Genomic DNA, 22951 nt, shown 5'->3' on the forward strand with positions numbered 1-22951 from the left:
TACCAACAACGAATAAAGAGACAATGTAAAAATTTTTAGCAAGAAGTTCCCTTGCCACATAAACAGGTTTTACGAACTCAAGTGTTCACGAATGAGGTCAGCTTTTTCTTTTTTGCGGCTAACTATCCCATCATGAAGTGAATTGTCTCCATGGCGTAATGTTAATTACACAATTTACCGATTAAGTCTCTTACGCAGCTCTCACTGCAGCTTTCACGATGTTACACCACAGAACACTTATGGTACTTACGGTTACACTCTGTCAATAATTGCACTGTCTACTAGCGCCACCACATACGTCTGTACTATTTAGCGTGCTAGGCCTAGCGAACGAAGGGCACGATCGTTTCATCGTCTGTGGCGAGCTCTCGTATGTTATAGTGGCGTGATTTTGTATTTATTTCTGAATGCATTATGGCACTGCTCGTGACGGGGAGGTGTAGCAGAAAGGTGAGCACTTTAAGGTTTGCTTGCGTCGATTCACAAATGAGATTTCTGCAGTTTTTTTGTTTAATTATTGAAACTTGCTCATCAGATGCCGGCATACGTTAATAGGTTTCTCCTCTGCCAAAGCTGTAGTAGATTTCGCCTTTTTTTTCTCGTCGTACGCTCGGGGATCATTCATCAACGTCAAATCGTTCATCAGCATATGCATAGCGTAGCGCAAACGTCGTGTACGGCAAACATCGCCGGAGCGGTCGCTACCGTGGCGAAGAGCATGTGCTTCGTCGGCCGCTCTGGGAGCTCACGAGGAAACCGGTTTACGTCCTCGGCGGTTTGGTGTTTTGTATATCTTCCTCTGCCAGACAAAACAGAACAAAAGAAACAGAAATTCACAGTTTAGCTCTTCCTCGTTCTTTGGTTATTTTGCTCTCGGCGCTCCTTCCCGAACGCGACATCACTTGAACGGACGTCCCATCTCGCAGCACAGCGAAGAGAAAACCGTTACCGCTTTTACAAGGTATGTCGGTACCGTATCTTAGAGATAAGAAAAGCAAAAAACGCGTCGTCTCGCGATTTCAGTGTCAAGTTCACCAGCGGTGGCACCGTACCAGGAGCGGGGGTCACTGACATAATTAGAACGGCCTACTCCGAGTTTCTCCTTTCGAAATGTTCACAAGTTTGCGACGTGTTTTGATATTATTCCGTGGTATTTCCGATTCTGTCCTTGTCTCCCGATGTTGCGAGAACGAAAATATTAGCAGTATTCGAGGCTGACGGTGCTCGTAAGAGGGGTCGTCGACACAAATTTGGCGACCTGATTAGCTATGTGGCTCCCATACATGCGAAGTTGGGAATGTCCTGTTTTGTTTTCGATAGGTTAATATAGGCGAGTGAAAGGCAATGTCGACGGCGCCAATGCGACTTGAGGAACACTGTTGACGAATTACTAAATATTTCAGCGTCGTTCCCATTGCCCAATTTTCGGACGAGACCTGCTACTAATTTGCTCGAAATGCTTAGCGCGAGCAGTGCTTTTCTTACCTTACACGTAATAATTAGGTCTTTGAAGCATTCCGCGCTATTTTGGGGTTATATTTCTTAGGGATGACCAGAGTACATTAATTAATATGCTATCTACTGGCACCATAAGTCAAACAAATCTTATTTTATCTATGCGAAATACAGGCAGAAGGGTCTGTGAAAACTGCCAGTGGCCTTGTATGTGCGGTAGAACCTGATGGTTACCGATGGCTATGGATGCAACGAAATTATTGACTCAAATTTATTTAAAATTATATGGGCAGTAACACACGTAGGTGCTTCTAAGGTTTTATTTGCGTCAATTGATTCGAGCAGTTATTTCTAGATCTATTAAATTATGAAACGGAGAAATAAGACGGAATAGTCAGCATGGCCTGTCTTATCATCACTATAACAGTTACAATGGCCTGTCTTATCATCACTATAACAGTTACAAAGAAAAGGAAGGATATCTGTGTGTTTGGTTACATGCTAACGGGATTATTGGGAGCTACTTAGCTTACAGTTCAGGCAATGAAAATTAGCATATTTGTGCGATAGTATGCTCACGTAGGGTCGGTGAGTGTGACGGCACCAACCTTATAATAAATCTTGGGGGAAGCTAAAAGTTAAGTATTCTAGGTTAAGTTACTACTTAGCTGTGATAGAAAGTGTTGCTTTTCTACGTATGGCATGGCTCACTCAATAAACGACTGCTCTTTATTGGGGCAATGATTCTTGCTGCAGGTAATTTTTCGCTCTTGAAAAAGGATAAATTTTAGAAATAGTGGACTCCTTCTGTTAACAATACACTCAACTAACATGCACTCTCACTTTGCCCGTGTTAAGGAGCAAAGTTCAGTTGTAGCTGCATTGCTGCACTAAGCTCTGAGCTTTACAGTGGGCTGCAGCATGCAGAACTCTTACAGTAGTATACCAATAGAATGTTAGTGTGCAATGGTAAGATGAGAGAAACACAACTTGTTGAATGACGGTTAACAAAAAAGGAAGGCAGAAGGGATTGAGGTAAGGTGAGAGCAGGAGTTAAGCTGTATTCCTGATAGCATGCGACTCCCTGTTTAGTTGATGCATCAGTTGTTGCTCTGAAAAATACCCTTTTTCAGTTGTGTCGATTCATTGCTTCTGTCTCTCCTCTCTTCTTTTGTTTCCTTGTTCACTTAACCATGGCACTGAGCTGTACACCCTTAACCTTTATCTAACAATAACCACTTCCCCCACCCTTTGGAGCCTCAGTTGATCGTGCGACGCCCCTGCATTTTCAGGCAGCATGTTTATCTTTCTCAAGCTTTCCTGTTAAAAAACTTCATTTTTGAATGCCATTTTATGTTACAGTACCTAGTTCATCCTACCTTTCATTTCTATGCCCTTTCGTCGCATTGACCACTGAGCTCTCATGTACATTTGTTGCACATACTCAAGACACTTCATGTATGACTGCAACGATAGTTCCATTACAGCTTCCATACTTTCTTTCGCCTTCCCTTTTCAATAAATGTGCGTTCTTTGAGCTTGCCTGCTCAGTCCCACTTCCTTTTATTTTGCTATAAGGTCTAGAAAATGTGCCTTTTAAAGCTTGGCCACTCATTGAACATGGAGGTGACAAGGAGGCATCTACCGCTTGTGCGACCTTCTGTCAAGAAAGCATGCTTAATAATTATTGTAGGTTAGCTATAGTCTGAGTCATAATGAATATGAGAGAGTTGAGAAATCAAGCGCTTGAATGATTTATTTCAGGCATAATTGAAAGTGTGCCATTAGTGTTTAAGAAATAGAACATTTCTGATCCTCATAAAAATAAGGTTCTGCATTGAGTTTAGGGCAATAAAAAATGCCTTTGCTGCTGTGACATAAAAACTGCACATTCAGTTTGCTTGAGCCCCAGGACATGACACTGGCTAAAGAATTCAAGCTAGCTTGCAGATGGCCCCCTCAGAGCAATGCCAAGTAGATGTTCGGGCTTGTCTTGAAATTGCTGAAAATAAGCTGCCTAGGTTTACAGGTTTTGTGCAGAACCTATAAACAAAACTACTCATGAACCTCCACCTTGCAAAATTAAACTAATTTGTGTCCTTGTGCTTCAAGTTGTTGATTATATGGGCCTGGCTCTGCAAGCTGTCGCCTCCTAGTTACAATTGGTGGTAGAGGGGCTGCATCGGAGAAGCATTGGTCCCGGGATTTTCAAACCAAAATGGATATTCCACAACTACAGAGAGGGCTTTCCGTGAGGTCGGTTTGTGTTTCAGTTGTACCTTTAAGCGATAGATGCACGACAAGTTTCCCCTTTCCTGAATATTTCTTTTCGAAGTACCATACAGCAGCAAGAGCCTACAAAGGAAACATTTGAGATCTTCAGAAAAAAAAAAACCTTTCAGAGAAAATATTATACCTAACAGTAAGACATTACGAGAAGCACGCTTTTCCTTTGTAGATTCATATTTTCCTTTAATGAGACGTCCTCCACCCTAGTTAGCACCGAAGTTATTATTGCCTGACGAGGAAATGGCTGCGACAGAGGTGACATTGAACAAAATATGCAGAGCACAAAACAGGCTGAACCAGGGGCTGTAGGCCTCGCAAGCGAGTTGTTCACATACCAGGCATACTAGGCTTTTAGGATTCGTGGATAGAGACTGTGGAAATATTGTGAAAGTTGTTTCGGACACAGCTGCAGGAAATAAATGCAGCATTAGTGACTTAGGAAGCCGATCTAGTAGTCCGACAGAATTTTAAAGGCCCGTGCTCTGCTTCTGTGATAGCAAAGACTGTTGAAAGTTTGCTGCAAGAAAACAAAAAGAAACCTGAAGCTGCCAAATTATTAGCACTTAAATCGGCAGTGTATTGAAAATTGCACTTTTTAACGACTTTTGCGCCATCTGCTTAAATAAATGTGTTTATCGTAATGTCCCGCATCGCCTACAAGGCAGCAAGGAATATGCTCACGCAAATTAGACTTGCATATTATTCATCTTGTTTACATAAGTGGCTGAAGCCGACAGAATTCCTGTCGCTGGCGAGCTCGGCGGTGAATCATGTGGCATTTGTGCCCACTCCTCACCCGTTTCTTTCCCTAATAGTGACTCTCTTCTGCATATTTTTTGTATACTGCTGTCACTTTCAGACGTATGAGCTGTCCCTGATAAATCAATGGTTTATTCATTTTCTACTTCATTCACTGAAGCAGGGTGCGCTGTACCGTATTGCATACACGCAGTGGAGAAAAAGAACTAGGAGGCTCACCAGTAAATATACGGCTGGCAGTGCGGGCGATGTGGCAACAAGGAGCATTAAGCGGAAGGTCAGAGAGGCGGAGAGGACTTACTGGATGACAGCGATGGAAAAGAAGCCGGCTCTGAGTAACTACCGAAAAGGAAAAAACGAAATAAGGAGGGAAAGGTTTTATGATAATTCAAGGGGAAGCGCTTTACTGTTTGAAGCCAGGTCGGGCTGCCTTAGAACGCGTAGTTATAAAGCGAGATTCAGTAAGAAGAACAATGTACATGCTGCGGGGGAACTAAGGAAACGATGGAACATGTACTGATTGAATGTGGCGATATTCACCCAGGTATACGTGTGGGCACGAGTCTACGTGAAGCCTTGGGTTTTAGGGACAACAATGGAAAGCTGAACACGCCCGCGATAGAAATAAGTAAGAGACTGTTAGAGTATTGGTGGCAGAAAAGTAGAGATAAAGTACAAAATAAATAATTGGGGGAAAAAAAAGGTCATTCTGCCTTAAGAGGCAGAGAGATGGACCGTGAATTTATATTTTTCGGTATAATAACATAGATTTAATCAATGTAGATAAGGCATTAGGACAACATGAAACAAGGAAGTTTTTTTTTTTCTCCTTCGAGTCTGGTGGCAGACATGTCACCGCCCCGTTATAAAGGGCTGGCTCATAGCATCCATCCATCCATCCATCGTTTCGTGCATATGGCGGTTTCCAGCGGCGTCAGAATTGCCGTCTGGCAACGTGAAGTGGCGAGGGTCAATCCAAAGCCACGAAGAAAGGCGGAGCAGAAGCCGTTGTTAGATCGATTCCCGCGCGGACAATCGCCACATCGCTCTGCGGGGAGTGGACGAGCGGCGATTGCTTTTTAACCTTATATTATGAGCTTGATGAATCATTCGGCAATGCAGCTTGATAAGTCGTGCTCGAAGAGAGGCGCAGTGTGTAGTTACGCCTGCTGCCAGCTCGTAGCGTCGCCATTGCCGACAAATTTCGCGAAAGGACAAGGCATACCACGTGGTGAGTTGGCCGGCGCTTTCTTTGCCTAGGACTCTTGGGCCCAATCATTGTCGATTTGGGCTGAGTCTACTTGTTTCGTGATCGTAGGACCTCGTATATTCGTGCTTTGACCTAGCGTGTACACTTAAGCCGGCCGAAAGTTGCTTCTGGGTGGAATATTTCGGAAAGATTTATTTTCCCTTGTGTTGCCACGTGGTAACATTTCGCACCACTCATTTCTCGATTATTGGTTGTGCGCTCGATTTCATATAATGCGTTTTACCGTCCATTGCGAATGGTTTTTCAAATATCTACGTAATCGACATGGTATTCGGACACCTTGAGTAAACCAAAGCGTTTTATTATTTTTCTTGTGCATGAATGTGTGCATAAAGTCTTGCAGCCGTGGGGTTTCCCCTTTTGCGTTGAATTCCGCGTGAAGGAAGCACGTATTCTTAAAATGTTGTCTGAGCCAGAGTGTTGTCTTTTATGACACTAAGCCTTATGTGGTTTGTGTCTGTTAACTCCTGGTAGATCAAAGTTCGGTTATCCAAAGGCCCCAGTGATGGATACAGTTGCTGGAGCCTACCAAAGCCGAACGACATGATTTAAATGCATTTAAAGCATTTTTTACTCTGGAAGATACAAAAATATTCGCAATGCTGTAGTGGGAAATATCACGATACTGTAGCACCCTCTGTGCGTAAAAAGTAGGACAAATGGGCACAGATTGCTTTTTGGTAATTTAAAGTTGCGGCATTTATGATGTCTTGGACCTGAAAGACCTTTAAAAAGTCGACGAATTCGTATTATAAATATTTTTACATTTTTATTTTTTTCAGGTTGCTACTGCTCTGTTACATAGGATGTACTGCAACGGTACTACTAATACGTTAAATGTAAGTATCCCAGTCCTCCTCTAAGGGCTGATGTTGCAGTGCAAGAATGCTTAGGAGCCTGAGTGAATTTTAAATCATGAAAAAACACAGTTTTAACTGCATATTATGTGATGAACAACATGCATGTAGCATGTATTGCAGCAATTTGATGTTGAAGGGGACTGTGTGCACGTCTTTGTGCTTAGCATATGTTTCACCTTAGGCCACTGGTTTAGGGCCACAGGCTGTGTTCATGCATGTGCGAGTCTTTCAGAAAATTGTAAAGCATTTATGCACGTGTAACATATTTAAGAAAGTTGTATAACATTTAGATCTACTCACAGTGAAGGTCAAGTTCTTTTGGAGGGGGGGGGGGGGGGGAATGTTCACTAAATGTGGTTGTACGAGTCTGCATAAGATAGAAGCATTAGTTTACCTCTGTCCCATCTACTCTGCCGAAGCTGGCAATGAACTGCCGCAGGATAGAATTCTTAGGTGAAATTTTCCATTATGTAGCCATTTTGGTAATATGTGGCACTGCTGCTTTTTTGTGTCATGAACTTCTTAACCCATTGCTCATCAGCATAGTTAATCTTGTTTTACGAGATAGTAAGCTAATCATATTCTTCTGATATTCCATCTGCAAGTACCCAGCATAAAGGACTGAAAGAAATTTTCCTTTGACCGCAGGAAGTCGTTATAGCGTCTTTTGCTAGGACGCCAATCGGTTCATTCAGAAGTGCCTTTGTCTCGGTGCCGGCGACGAGGCTTGGTTCCGTAGCAATCAAAGGGGCGATCGAGAGAGCAGGTGAGACGCACATCTTCTTGTTTGAACACAGCCATTGTTAAGTGTCTGGACAGCTGCTCTAGAGTAGCACTGATCCTGAGGTTACCAGGTGTCATTGGTGGTGGTGTACAAGAGTTCCGCTGGCTATTGTCCAAACATCTTTCTGCATGTTCTAGTCATAGCAGTAGTGCACACGAAATCCCACCGTTCACCTAACACGTAGAGATGTTCCTAATTGTGCTGGCCTTCTTGCACACTTCTAAAGAACCATTGCTGTTCAGGAAGCCGAAAATGTATTGCAGTAACATGTAAATTTAAAGAGAGTTAAAGAAGTTATGCACTAAATTACGGTAAGATTCAAGAAGTAGAAAGATTTTTCTTCTGGACTCCACTGCTCTGAAAGCTGGCATTGTGTCATTCCATCATGGCTTCGGACACTTCACTGGAACCTGCAAGTTGTATGCACAGTGTAGCCTTATCTGCTGTCTACACAGCTCTATTTCGGGATATATGGCAGGAAAATTGTATACACTGACCAGCATTTAGGAAAGAGCACTAGAAGGTTTAATAATAGGTAAGGTTAGCCTATTGAGAGGCATTGTTTGTTACCAGGGCTTAGTAGGCGATGTGAGGGAGCTGAAAAAAAAGAAAAAATAATGAAGAGGAAGGTGTACTGCACATAATTTTGAGAGTGGTGGCTGTTGTCCCACTTATAGCAGGGCTGTGCATACTGCAGGACAATATTGAAAGAAAGAAAAGGCTTTGCATGCTGATATGATAGTGTTGTCAAGGAACAATAAAGATGGGGGGAAAAAAAGCTGTGTTTGTGAATAATGTTTCTGCAATACCAAGAAGGCGATCCTTATCGTAAGAGGAGGTTTAATGATAAGCTAGTCAAAGGGCAAAGATAAAATACTGGTACCACTTTGAGCTTCATGTTGTCACAGATTTTGGCAGCGTCTGCTTTGGCCTAGATAAGTTTATCGATACGAATTGGGCGAATTGTATTTTCAAGGCTCAGAAAGGTGAGCTTAGCAGCTCTGAGCCTACAGAGGAGCCAGAGTGATTGAAATAAAAAAAAATCTTGATATTTGAGATCTCAATAATCATTGGTGCAGGATAGTTGGTGTGAAGTTAAATATGTTTTCACATTTGTTCTATCTCATCAGCTTACTGAGGTAGTTGAGAAATAATAGTCCATCAGTTGAAACAATTTTCCAGGTGTATGGCGTATATGTTTCACAGGGAGAAGAATCAGTCATTTTCTTCACTACTCCTTATATACAGTGTTGGAGCAGCTTAGTGCCTGCCTCAGCTTTCGTAGTGTTATTTCAACTGGGGCTTCATACTGGAGATTTCAATATTGTGGCTGCATGCTGATTGGGGTTGAATGTGAAGCATTCATACATTGAAACTTAGTGCACTTTGGTGAAAAATACCTTCATTAGACTTAATAATGCTCCATTGTAAGTTGACCTGTTATAGCCTTCCTGTATTTTTGCCTAGACAAAAGTATTATAATTACAATTCGAAGTTTGAGTATGTGAGCCAAGGATGTCAAAGATTACTCTTGCACTGTCCACAACCCCAGGTGAGATTTGTAGGCTAAATTTTAAGAGAACTTTAATCATCATCAGCCTGTCTACGCCCACTGCAGGGCAAAGGCCTCTCCCATGTTCTGAACTTTAATACACCTTGCAAAAAAATGTTTGCATGTTTTTGCACTCAACAAAAGTGGGCACGGTAGGTGAACAGGTTTCTCATTTAGAACTTCCATACTGTAAGTTAGTAATTTCGGTTTATGCACCTTAATGGATGAAGCTGCACAAGTTCTTCGGAACCCACACTCCTCGAAAACACCATGCACAATGCATTCTTTTTTTTTAAGTCTGAATAGGATGATGTGTTGGCAGGTTATTGCCAGAGAGCCATGCGTGACATCCAAATGAACATTTCTCTTGAGTGTCCCGTGAAATTCGTGAGTTTGGATTCGGTGTGTCGCAAAATTTTGACAACAGGCTAGAAGAAGTGAAGCACGGGGAAACCATCCTGAAGCGTAGTTTGGTTGCCAGAAGTGATGCATACTCTGGAGGCTGTGAACACAACTCTGTGCGCTATGCCTTTGCTAGATAGTATCTGATCTGGCATACCTCATCATGCGAGAGTGCGTCATTTTTTGTGTAAACACATACTGACTGCATTTCTTGTGCATAATTTGCTGCTGTAATGCCTCTGAGGTGTTGCAAATATGTGTGACCCCCCAAAAATGCGCTGTCAAGGCAAGGATATTAGCCTTTGTACTCCTGTGCAAGCTTGCCCCCGCTTTCTGTTGGAAAGGTCTGCTTGGAGAGAGCGCTTGCACGGATCGTGGCAGCCAACGCAAGCTCGCGATGCAGGGGGTGGTTGGTTGTTTACATGAAAACTGAAGGCACGTTTTGCATGCAGTGGGCAACACGCACTTTAAAATTGACTTTAAATATGTTCTAGGCTATATATTCTTTAATATTTCGTAGATGATGCGTGTGTGTCCACACAAATCTAGTCCACAATTTATCTCTCCAAAATATTGTCAGTACTCCTTTAAGGGCGGCGCAGTATGCAATTGACAGCATGAAAAGTAACTGCCTCCAAAATGCTCTTCCAATTCAATGACATTGCCGAATGAAACCCTGAGAACCTGCATTGTGTGGGATATCGAAATTTTTTGTATAGAATCCTTGAGGGAGCATGTAAACGAACAACCAATTCAAAGTACCTGTCTGGCTGCAGCAAAAACTATTTCTTCCTCACTATGCTATGACACTGTGGTGCTGCACATGCGTGCTATCATATTCCTTTCCATAAATGCTTCGTTCTGCTTGGGTAGAGCATTGTATGCAGGACGCAGATGACGAGTTTGCCTCTTCAAGTTACAAAAAAAAAGGCCGGTTGTGGTTTTCTTTGCATCAGTGTATCACGACGTTTAGCTTCGAAAAGGTGTTCTTTCTTTCTTTGTAAACCTTTTCTGGCTCTCCGCAGGAATCAAGAGTGAAGATGTTCAGGAAGTCTTCATGGGCAATGTGATCTCAGCTGGCGCCGGACAGGCACCGGCAAGGCAAGCAGCTTTGGGAGCAGGCAAGTGTTCCTTCGGAGGGCATTTGGTTTTGACCCCATCCAGGGTGTTGAGTACCCCAGGCTTGACTTTTTTCCAACCTGGTGGTTATTAATCCCTGGTAGATTAAAGTGTAGTTTGGTTTCCACAGGAGCAGTAAGGATGATGATCTACTGTTACCTACTAGACCAAACAACACGCTGCACTGTGCGGAAGCACCGTTGCGCTGATGCCGTTTCGTTGTAGGCACTTGTTGGACCTTGCATTGTTTTTGTTACATTGGACCAACTATCCTTTTATTGGTGGTTGGGTGACCCACTGTCATGGTGGCCAATGTATGGCTTTCTCGCATTCTTGCGTAAAATGAAGTTATTTTTTTACGTGTTAGCATTTGATAGATTATGTTTCATTGAAGTACGGTACTCACGGACTGAAACAGGACAATTTAGGGCTAAGTAACGCATACTTTTGTTTCCACCATCTTCATTTCAGGTCATATCGGTGTAATTTGGATTAGAATGAATAGATCAAGCCTACATTATCTTTAGAGACCAGAATGACCGCAACATGACGTGGTTATCTCAAGCAAATGCACACCAGTCGTTACACTTAAAATTTGATGTCACGTTTGAATCCGTGAATACTGTAAGTACCACGCCATTGAAAGGCAGCAATTCTTGTATACCATACTTTAGGCTAAACTCTGCTATATTTGAGGGTGTGGCGCACACAGTGTAACTTTTATATCATCATTTATAACTACATCTAAAAGCAGAGTACTCGGTGCAGACATGGGTGTCATTGTCGGCGAAAATGGGTGCAGAAATGTCACAGTTCAGTTCCCAGCCGCAGAAGTCGCAATTTGGTGGGGGTGAAATGTAAAGGCACTTGCGTACTGCGTTTGGCTGCAATTTGAAGAACACTGGGTGGGTGAAATTAATCCAGGGTCCCTTACACTGTACCTCAATATCGTGTGTCTTTGGCATATAAAGTCCCAGAACTTAATTTTAGTCTATCCTCCACAGCAGCTTGGCAGGTAAGGTCGTGCCACTAAGCTCGAGCACGGGGGTTCAAATCACTGCTGCGGGGGCCACATTTATGTAAGGGTGGAATGGAAGACAGCTGTGCGCTTAGGGAAAAATTTACTGTACATAGTACAGTAGAACCTCGTTGATACGTTTCCGAAAAAACGCGGAAAATAACGTATGATCCGGGAAAACGTACGATCCGAATCCAGTAAAATTGAGGCTGAGAAGCCCATATTGAGGTGCAAGGCCAAAAAACATTTACCGTATTTACCCGCATAATTTGCGCCCTCGCATAATTTGCGCACCCCTAATATTTAGCCAGCTTGCTAAAAAAAAATATTTACTCGCATATTTTGCGCTCCCCGCCCGCTCGAGCCAGCTCGCCGGCGCGCGCACTGGGAAACTTTGGACGGCCGCGCGGCCGCGCCCCGCGGCCCTCACCGAGCAGGCGAGCGCAGTCATACACAAGACAGGCTGCGAGTGCGAAGTCCCTTCTTCCGATTACTTCGTTCTATTCTCCGGAAACCACCGAGACCATACCAACCGTACCCGAACACCTAAACCTGTTCACCGGTTGTCGGAACTATTCGAGCGTTCTCCCACCGTGAGAATGCATGCGCGCGACACGGCACGGACTACTTTCTGCATCGGAGGCGTGCGAGGGCCAGTCGCGCCAACATTTTCCCGCGCTGACCCTCCTCCTCTGCGTCCGCACTGCGACGCAGCCTTCGTTGATTTCGGAAGTTTAGGCAGTTTAGGTTTCGCGATCAGCTAGGTACGTTTTCACTGTTCTCTTGCGCTGGGCTACAATAACTATTCGGCAAAATTCAAGCTAAGGAAACGGGAACCGTGCCGCAGAAGAGTTCGCTTTTTAATACAAGACCGGGAAGGAGACCGTTCCGAGGACCGAAGCATGGAAAGTTTCCTGCCGTTGAAAAATACCTTTCAAATATGTGCGAGAGCTTAGGCCCACCGGTATCGCCGTGCCGTGGCACCTCGTCACTCCCAGCATTGTCGCGAAGAGCTTCAAGAAGACGCCTCAACGCACTCGACGGAACCAAGGACGACGCGCTTTGGAAAAGCGGTGACAGCGGCCGCGGCGATGATTCTCAGTCGGACTTCTCAACCAGTGATTCTGACTAGACCGTGCATGACCGAATCTGGCTGGTTAAAGTACGTGCTAATTATGTTAAAAACCGTTCGTTTGCGCAATAATTTATTTTCTTCTTTAATGTATTATATCGCGCGTGTTAGGACTATATTGTGCGTTATTTCAGATGTGCTCGCGAAATCTCCGCGTAATTTGCGCACCCCCTTTTCGGAGCTCCAAATTCGCGAAAAAAAGTGCGCAAATTATGCGAGTAAATACGGTATTTCTCAAAAACATGGAGGGACTCTTCGATTTTCGAACTCCTGGCATCTCGCTGGCCGCCAGATGTCAGCCAGCTAGTTCCGGTCCTGACCGAAAATAACGTCGTGGTCACGTGTATTGAAATCCCGAGACAACCCGAATATTGCAAAATCGAACTCTGAGACAAGCAGCGTAAACGTAAGAAACGCTACCGCCGTGTCAGCAGACGAAACTTTGCGCCGCATGAGCGTCGGTTGTTTCTGCATTGCCGCTTGGAAATATGGGGCTAGGTTGCCGAAGAGCGGAAGTATTCTCGAGCATACGCATTTGGGATACGATCACGTACGTTCGCAAGATCACGCGTGACTCGCCCCGTCCGTGAAGAAAACTGCCGCCCCTCTAAAGGCTTACAAGCTCAACTCTTCGCAGTGCACGTAACAATCGCGGTACAACACGATATGAGAAATCTCGCGAGAGTGATAAGCGTCCCCGAAAGCGACAGCTGTTCGCGGCTATCGCATACTACGTCGCACACTCGCGCTGATCAGTTTGTGTTCTGTCTTAACTTGAGACATGCGCTGCCATGTTCGCCGCCACTCGTAATCGCACTACCTCGCACGGCGGAACGGAATTTAAAAGATAACGCCCGGCGTAATGGCAACCGAAGGTGAAGTCTCCAAGCGCCCGCACTGCGATCTGTCGAGTCCTCACAAAGATGGCGGCGAGCGCACATCGTCTCGTTTTGGCGTCTGATAACCAGAAACCTCCCAGATATCTTTCAGACCAAATCTCTTCTGTCAGCTTCTGACGACCCGCTGGTAGGCAGAATTGCCCAGCCAGAGAAATACGAACGCCGACTGGAATTGCGCCGGGCGGAGCAACCAAAAAACGATTGAGCTCCGGAGAAAAGTGTGCGGAAAATTATCGGCCATATTGACTAGGCACAATGGCGGCGTTGCTATGGTTACGGGTCGCGGCGTGATGTGCAGCGGTGGCGATGCGGCGGCGGCATGTGCGTTTCCGCGGCAAGCCGTTCGAAGATTTTGACGGCCAGCGTCACCGCCTGCCTTCGGGTCGGTGTGTGTTGACAGAGAGCGGCGATCGAGCAATTCGGAAGAGACGCGGAGGGACAATTGAGCAAAGCAGAGAAAGCGTGGAGGGGGGAAAGGCACTGCGGAGAAGCTGCCGTCACCGCGCGGCGGCTTACGCTTCACAAGTACACGAGAGGGCCTTTTTTGCACACCTGAATGAGTGTTTATGAGTACAAAACGTATCATACGACCCCAGTTTTCCGCGGTGCTGAACGTTGCTGCCGAATAATCGTATTTTCCAGGAACGTATTAACCGGAACGTATTACACACAGCTGTATTGGGTTATTTTTAATTTTCGTGATTTCGATCGTAGGAGCCGGGAAATCGTACTAAGCGGGAACGTATCAACGAGGTTCTACTGTATAATCACACCTACAAATTTGTGTCAACTTTTTTTTTTTGAACAAATGTGCGGTCATTGTGTGAGTAAATACGGTATATAGGTGCGCATTGAAGAAGCCCAAGTGGTCAAAATTAACCCAGAGACACCCACTACGACATGCCCCGTAATCATGTGGCGGTTTTTGCACATAAAATTTCAGAATTAATAACAGTCAGATTGCATATCCATCCCATCATAATGTGGCAGTTCTTCGTGCTTGGCAGCAAATATTGATGGCAGTTGAGAATAAAGCGGTTGAGCATTTTGGAGCCATACAAGTGACTGTCTGTGCAGTTAGTGCAGCAAGTATGTTTTGGCTTTGCCTCCTCGATGCAGTAGAGGTATTGTCCTAGCGTTAATTGTGTGCTGAATTGTGTTCGTCACAGGTCTCTCTCAGTCCACGCCATGCACCACAGTTAACAAAGTCTGTGCATCCGGTATGAAGGCAATAATGCTGGCAGCCCAGAGCCTCATGTGTGGATCCCAGGTAATGTCCTTTTCCATCTGTCGGTGTGTACGCAGCTGTAGAAGCGCTGCAGAAATAAGTGCACGCGTTTATGTATCCTTGCTCTAACAGTTTTCTACAGTTGAACCTTAAATCTTGAAAGTTTTAGTCAAATAGTTTGGCTAGGCAGTACTGTTGCACTGTCAGAATTTGACCATGTTGAGGTGCTTTGCATGCATTTGCTTGGACCTTTTGTGCCAAGATTTAAAAAATTGCCTAAGGCATGTTTTGGTGCACAAATTTTAGTGTAGGGGATGGATAAGAGCTTGTTAAACCTGTTTGAATTTCTATAATTTTGAAATGGGAACTTCTGAAGCCTCTAAAGCATGATTTCTGTGAGCACAGTTAAGTTTACTTTCCCTCCTGCCACCGTTTAGAGATGGGTCAGTTCAATTGTAACGTAGGAGCCTCGTTCACGTGCAAGTTTCAGAGAAAAAACATGTCCATGCATGTGGTTCAGTGCCACACTGGTTTTGTTTGAAATCAGAGACTGTTATTCTTCATTGCTCTCAGTTAAGCCTGACCTGGCATTGAAAACTTTTGTTGAAGCCACGATGTTGAGTACACTAGGCTTGCTTTTCACCTGGCCTGGTGATAATAAATCGCTGGCAGATAAACAGGAGTTCGGTAATCCACAGGTCCAGGGACATCATTCTCTGTGTCCTACTAAATCCGAACGACATGCACTCGCAATCAACATTGCAGCGAAGTTGTCAGGTTCTGCTTTTGTTGTTTACCGTCGGTGTCTTTGGCTTTTCAGGAGATAATGGTTGCTGGTGGCATGGAGAGCATGTCTAATGTTCCTTACTACTTGCACAGAGGGAAACACCGTATGGAGGGGTGCACCTTCAGGTGAGTGGTTGCACATATTAAAGCTGGGTAGTTCTCTACAATACGTAATCATAAGCTGCAAAAGTTAAACATATTCAGCACTAGCAGACAAGGATGCAAGAGATGACAATGTGCTAGTAGTGGTGTCGTCTCTTAACGTTGTTGTCTGCTAGCACTGAATGTTTTCGAATTCAGTTTACCATCATGTCAAAAAAATGTCCATGGTAAAATAAGTCGAGTTCGATCGAGTGCAAGCTTACGCTTCCGTAGTAACATACTTGTCAGTTGTAGCAAGAGCTCTTTCCGAGTGACATAATAAAAACTGACGGTGGTGGTATCTAGTACCTCTTCTGGACTGTGGTACCTCTTGAGGAGATTGACACTTGCAAATTTGTAATGAGCAGCACAGACGAGAGAGTCATGTGGGACAATCGTAATAAGCAACATGGTCGGAAAGTCGTGTGGGGCTTGTTTAAGGGGATATGTGGGCCTTTGAAAAACATTTTCAAAATTTGAGTTAGAATGATGAAAATTTCAAGGTTTATGTAGTTTTGTATGCTGATCTTAAATACACAGCTTGTTTTAATGTATGTTATACCATTCTTCCTTAACAGAGACATTTTGGTAAAAATCTTTTGTCATCTTTCCAAAAAAATGTACTGCATAGTTTTTGCTAAACTCCATGTCATTATAACCTACTGTAACCAAGGAGTGCCAACAACAAGTTTCGTCATTCTAGCTTGTCTAGAACAAAAGTTGTAGGCATTTGAAGTTCATGTTTGCAGTACCAGCTCAATTACTTTGATCAAAAGTGACATTTGTTTTAATAAATAACATTATCTTGCATTACTTGGTAGTAGTACGGCACTTACCAAACACTTAGGTTCTAAACAAAGAAGAATGATTAAAATTGGACTTGTGGACGCTGAGAAAACGTGATCAGAAGATTGCACACTGGCTGAAAAAATGAAACTGAGAAAATCAGAAAAGACTGAAAGCATTGTTTTTAAGGGGGGAAGAGGCACTTTGACATGAAGCATCTTTTATTTAAGTTAGGATGATGAAAACTTCGGTGATCATGTATTTACATGTGTAAATATCAAATATGAACTCAGTTTTTATGTAGCCCTTATGACAATTTTTTAAATTAATCATTCATTAAAATTTCGTTTAATCACCTTTTTGATATATTGGCTACTCGGATCCTGCTGAATTAAATGTCATTGCATTCTACAGTTATCAGAGTTCAAAAAGCAAATTTTATGGTTCTAGCTTTCCTACAACAAAAGTTATGAAGCTTCAAAGTTCGCCATTCGATTACCGAGAAAATATATTTTTGTTATTTTCTCTCGTAAAAACTTACGCTTTTCTATAGTAACATATGACACTTTGTTGCACTCACTAAACATCCAGCTTTTCAGTAATACAAAAATGATCAAAATCAAGTGCACCAAAGCTGAGAAACGCTCGCTAAAAAAATGAAAGGTGGCCAAAAAATTGAAACTGAGAAAAAAGCAAAAAACAAAGCTCTGTATCTTCAAGGAGCGCTGCACAAGTAAAAATGCTTTACTTTGGAAATAAATGCCTTAGAAGACACCAGGAGAGTAGTTTATCACATTTTCCAATCGAAACGGCCCCAGTGCATGTCCTTTCAAGCAGTTTGTTGATTGTGGAGAAGTCGACGATGCCGTAGTTAGCCGCCGACGGGTCAGAGCCCTCGCACGCTGTTGCGAGCGTCCGCAGCTTGCGCTCGCTAGCGGAAGTTGCCGATAAGCCGGAGATCTTATCTTCAGTCTTTTTCTGCTGTTGGCGCACGATCGGTGCTAGTCAAGAACGTCGTGTCGATCCTTCTACCACGCTGCCTATCACTGACGTCGTCGAGGCGGCCGCCGACACAGGTGAAGTCGGCATTTCGACCGATGAATCGCGTTCCCCCGCCACGCCGTCCTCCGCTGGATGCGCTTCTGATGCACTCGAGCCGTGATCTCGCTTTTTTTTTTTTTTTTTCGAATTTATGAGCGCTGCGCAACCTTCGATGTGGCTTCGCCACGATCAAAGTTCCAAAACGCGGCCGAGAGCGTAGGCCTAATTCACTCCCGGCGGCTGCGGCGCACTTCGTCTAGCTCGCTTGGCGCCGTGCCAGTAAGCCGCCGCAACGTGCAGTCTAATGTTGAGGATGATAAAAACGCCTGCTCCAGTTTCTTGCCAGCTTGCGCGGGTTGGAACTTTACGGACGAAAATCGACGAGAACACAGTTATACTACGGCGGCATCACTTGCCGCTTTGCGTGCACTGTAGCAGACAGCGCGGGAGGCCCGACGAATCGGAAGGCGTTATTTAGTCACGTGGGCTCACTGTGCCAATAGGCTCACGCGGAGGGACCTTTTTTTGGCGCGGATTTTCTACATGAATTCTGAGTGGACGGAAACAAGGGCGGCGGGATATTCAAGAAAAAGCGCGGCTCTTTCGAATGCGACCAAGATGGCTGCCGTAGGGAACGTAGAACGGCAACAGCGCAGCGCTGAATAAGCCCGTTTTTTACGCGTTCATCGCTAAAAATTTAGCTCGCTGATGGCACATAAAATGCTGTCACGGCTAAAATACTGATCTAAGACGAATGAAAATTGGCGAGGTTATGCATCAGTAGCGGCAGAATCCAAATAAAACATTTTCAAAAATTCGATTTTTTTTTCTGATTTTCGGTCTCAAAGACCCGCTTCCCCCCTTAACTCGTTTAAGCATGACCAGTTAAAATTCTATGCAGTGGCACTCAGAAAAGTGATGTCTAGTAGGCAGAGTTCTCCCCACAATGCGCTCCGCTTCACCGCCCACCGCTTTGGTTTACTGCCCACTGCTCAGATAGATGCTTTAAAATGTGCGCCTGAGGAACTAATAAATAGTATCTGTGCATGCGCAATGTCATTCAAACGTGCCTCCCACTACCTGGTTATGTAAAAAGAAGTCTAAAGAGGTGTCTTTGGGGTTTTAAGGGGGGACGTGGGTCCTAAAATTTTTTCTTTATTTTTGAGTCAATATGAACTAAACTTCACTGTCTTGGCCAGTTTTTTATGCTGATTTCAAATCTGTAATTAGTTTTTTAATAGCTGCACTAGTTCAAAAGATCTCGAGGTTCAAAAAAATAATTAGTGCCTGCTTCTTACGGGGCTTTTAGGCAATTTCGACCTACTAAAACCAATATGTAAGTGCATGGGCCCAATGCCCAGATCATGCTGTAGGGGGTGATGCTATTTTTATTCCCTTGAGAGCACTGTGAAGGTCAGAAAACAGATGAACATTCACTGGTGGTTATTTCTTTCTGATTCGCTCTCATTAGTATCTTTAATTAAAATTTGTAAAATGGTGCTAGAGTAATGCAAATAGCATCACCCCCCAGATCGTTTCAATACGAGTAAAATGATACCAAATTTGTGATTTTTACTCAGCAACAACATGGAAAAAAAACCCGTAAGGCTGAGTGCGTTGAGCAAAAATATCAAACTGAGAAAACCCACTTGAAGTTTCAGACAACTGTAACTTTTGTGGAAGTGCAGCCACAGCACTAGTGGTTATATCATTTGATAGGTTTCTTCTTCACGAGAACAGCCATACCAAATATGTGACCATGACCTGCCAATGTACTGGCAAAATCTTCTTATAAAGCCACATAGTGCACCCAGTACCAAAGTGATAAACTCCACCTTTAGCAATTCATAGGCCTGTACCAATTCCTTGCAAGCTAAAGAAATACAAAATTTGTCTATGAATGTTGCTTTGCAACAGGCAAATAAAATAGACAGAGAGATTAAGTCTACAAAGCACGTGGGTTATTTATTAAACCAAAAATCAGTTATTATTGTCCAGCAATACCACTTGGCTCAACAGCAGGCAAGGGCTGTACTCGGGGTCCCCTGCTGGTTTGTGTAATTTTGAAAGTCTGTGCTTGGTGTCACTACTGTATAAGTGATCCTTTTGCAACTTCCAATGTCAGTTTTTAACCTTCTCAAGGCTGTGGAGCACAAATCAGTTTCCCAAAGTGTAACACGGCGTCTCTGCAATTCCGGTGTTGCCCTGTCTGGTCGTGGTTGAAGCGACTACCGTTGCACCCTTGTCGACAGTATTGGTGGCCCTAATTTAATGCATTTAACTTCAAATGACATTAATTATCTTAGCACCACTATCACCAGCTACCTTCTACAAGAAGCGCTTCTCGCGCGAGTCGCACCTATGATAATGAAGCACAGGCTTTGAAGCACCCTCTGCCTTGAAAAAGGTCACTGCTTGAGCCGAACTCGGAACGAAGCACAAGCCCAAAGAACGTTTTTATCCCAAAGAACGTTTTTATCACCGATAAGTCCACGTGGATAAATTCTGTGCCATTTTCCTTGCCGCCGTTCACAAACATCCAACGGCTTGAACTTCCGTTGCGCGCTGCGATGCCAAGCACTCCTCCCGTCGCCGTATCCGCACGAACACGAGCGTAAGCAGAGGAAGATGACACTTGTAACAACACACGACACCCGCAACACGGCAGCCGTGAGCGCAGAACAAAAATACAAAAACAAAATGGCCACCTCGGGTTGCGCCAGCCAATGGGAGGCGCGAGAGAAGGGGCTCGCCTCGCGTGCGCGCGCTCTGGCCAATGAGCGTTCTACAACCACCCTTCGGAAAAGCGCCGATAGCGACCGTTCTGTTGCAGTGACGCCATTTTGAAACGCCGCAAAATGTACACAAAGAAACAGCTTCAAAACAAGCCAAAGATGGCGGCGATCAGCCAGCTGCTGCGCCCGCGGCGCGCGCGGGAAGTTTGAACAAATTTTGCCTGTTGAGATGCATTTTGCGGCCCCCGTGGCGTCTTAAAAATAAGTTTTAACCCATTTCCCAGGCTAAATCGGCGATAATATTTGAGGGCAGCTGCTTAGGGGTGCAAACATGCCTAAAATGCGTTTTCTCAAAACTGATTTCTGTCCATTTTTTACTATTCTAAGACCCGCGTCCCCCATTAAAGATCACGAACTCCAGTGCTAGAGCACAAGTGCCCTTGCTCCCGTTTTCTATGTGTGTCATAGATCCCAGAAATGAAATGGGGATGTGTTGAAAACGGCAAGTTTGAAACTTGAAATTCCTAAACGTAATATTGCCCCCGCCTCAGCTCTTGCTCGAAATGTCCATCCTTAGAAAATTTCTAAGGAGAACCCTGCTTGTAAGTGAAGAATCTATTTTTTAAGGGGAGACGCGGGTCTTGGAACGGTCAAAAATGGTCAAAAAATCGATTTTTCGCAAAGCTTATTTTCGAGGCATTTGTACTTCTAAGCGCCTACTCTCAAATTGCTAACGCTAAATTCGGTCGGGAACCGCAATAAAATCGGCTTTCAAAGCACCCCGGCAGCACTAAAATGTCCCCAAAAGGACGAAATTTGTTCGAACTTCCCGCGCGCGCCATGAGCGTTGCAGCGGGCCGAGCGCCGCCATCTTGGGCTAGATTTGAAGCTGATTTTTTTTTTTTTTTTTTTTGCACATTTTGCGCCATCTCAAAATGGCGTCGCTCAAGCAGAACGGCCACCGTCGCGGGTTTTCTGAAGGTCGTTTCCAGGCCACTGATTGACTCTCACGCGGCGCACTTTTCAAGCGCGCCTTTTCGAGTCTCCCATTGGCTGGCGCGACCAAGACGTCTTTTTTTTTTTTTTTTTTCTTTTGTTGGGTTCTCCGCCGTGGCTGTCCGTTTGTGTGCGCCTGCTTTTGCGATCGTGCGTGTTTCTCGATGGACCGTGTTTCCGCTTTGTGCCGGTTGTTTTTCCACGCGATTGAGATGCCTGGAGACTCGTCTGAAACCATCGACGCAACGAGCTTTTGGAAGCCGTAAAAACGGGCTTGGAACAAGAAGGCGCCGGCTACAATGCACCGTCGGCAGCGGAGTTGGAGTCGCGGCCGGACCCTTTGGATCTGCCGGGAACTTCTACTGACGACACCGTGGGACCAAGTTCGACTAGCGAAATGCCGCGTACTACTCAACGGTGGAGCAGGCGCAGCGAGTTGAGAGATCGGCGCAAACGAACACCGTTCTGTCTGGAAAGTCGGCTACCCAGCGCAAGTTCGACCTTCTTGGAGTCAGCGCGGAGTGCCAGACCGGTGACGCCGGGACCGATTTTTTGCTCATCGATATGAAAGTTTTGAATAACTTTTTTGCACAAGCGAAGTGCGACAAATGCGACGCAAAAAGTCTCAGCGTGAGGAAGGCAACGGACAAGGAGTACGGCCTTGCGGTACAGCTTATTTTTTCTTGCAGCAGTTGTGATTTCGAGAAGAGGCAATTTTCTTCTCCGAGAGTGAGTGGAACTGCCACCATCACTCCCTTCGAAGTCAACATGAGGGCCATGAAGGGGATACAGATGATAGGCAAAGGTGTTACTGCCCTTTCAGACTTTTGTGCGTGTATGAACCTTTCGCACCGAGGCTTGCACCACAAGACGTTTCAGGGACACCTAAAAAGTTTAGTGAAAGCCTGCGAAAACACAGCGACTGAAAGTGAAGCTGCTAGTGTGGCAGTAATAAAAGAGCTGTATACAGTATAACCTCATTACAACAGACCTTCATAGTGAAGAGGATTTTGGTCTGTTGTAAAGAGAGTATGTAAAATCCAAGTACTGTTACAACATACTTTCATGTAAACAGTGAATGGGTCTGTTATAACCGGAGAGAATTAAGTCACAAACATGGTCTAACGGGGAACCAAAAAAAAATACGATTTTTGGAAAATCGCATTTTCAGTTTCTGTAGCCCATTTCTATCTGATTCCAAAATATCTTCAATGAAAACTACGTAGAAGTGCTATAAAAAATTTGTTTTGCGTCTGCCGACTTGGCGAAAATTGCAGAAATATAAAAAAAAAAGTTTTTCAAAATTATAGCTCGGCAACAGCGCCACTGGGCGCCACAATTTTGGGCTCGTCGTAAAGAGCATTTCTCCGCGTTCAAGTTCTCCATTTCAGCTGGCTCCTCCATTCAGTAACAAGCGTACAAAAAACACGTTTTGGCTGCTTCTGCAGTATTACCGCAGAAGCAGCCAAAACGTGTTAAAGGGGTCATGAACCACTTTTCCAAGTAATGATCTAATGGCCTCAGTATCGGAGTGTACTGCCTCCCGAATCGATTGCCGCAAAAATTTCTCAATACCGTCAAGAATCAGCGGAGTTACGGGGGTTTGGCGCACGCTTCCAGCGCTTTCTCTCTTTTCTCGTGCCGGCGAGCGCACTGGAAGCTAGACAGGGAGGGATCGCATGGGGGAAAGAAGTTAGGC

General features: G+C 44.5%; 1 pseudogene; it reads left to right on the forward strand.

Annotated features, from left to right (window-relative positions):
* Positions 1–323: 323 nt before the first annotated feature.
* Positions 324–22951, forward strand: part of LOC119378551 (acetyl-CoA acetyltransferase A, mitochondrial-like) — a 46328-nt pseudogene continuing 23700 nt past the window's right edge.

This window comes from Rhipicephalus sanguineus, unplaced genomic scaffold (genome assembly GCF_013339695.2).
Source record: "Rhipicephalus sanguineus isolate Rsan-2018 unplaced genomic scaffold, BIME_Rsan_1.4 Seq868, whole genome shotgun sequence".
NCBI classification, from domain to species: domain Eukaryota; kingdom Metazoa; phylum Arthropoda; class Arachnida; order Ixodida; family Ixodidae; genus Rhipicephalus; species Rhipicephalus sanguineus.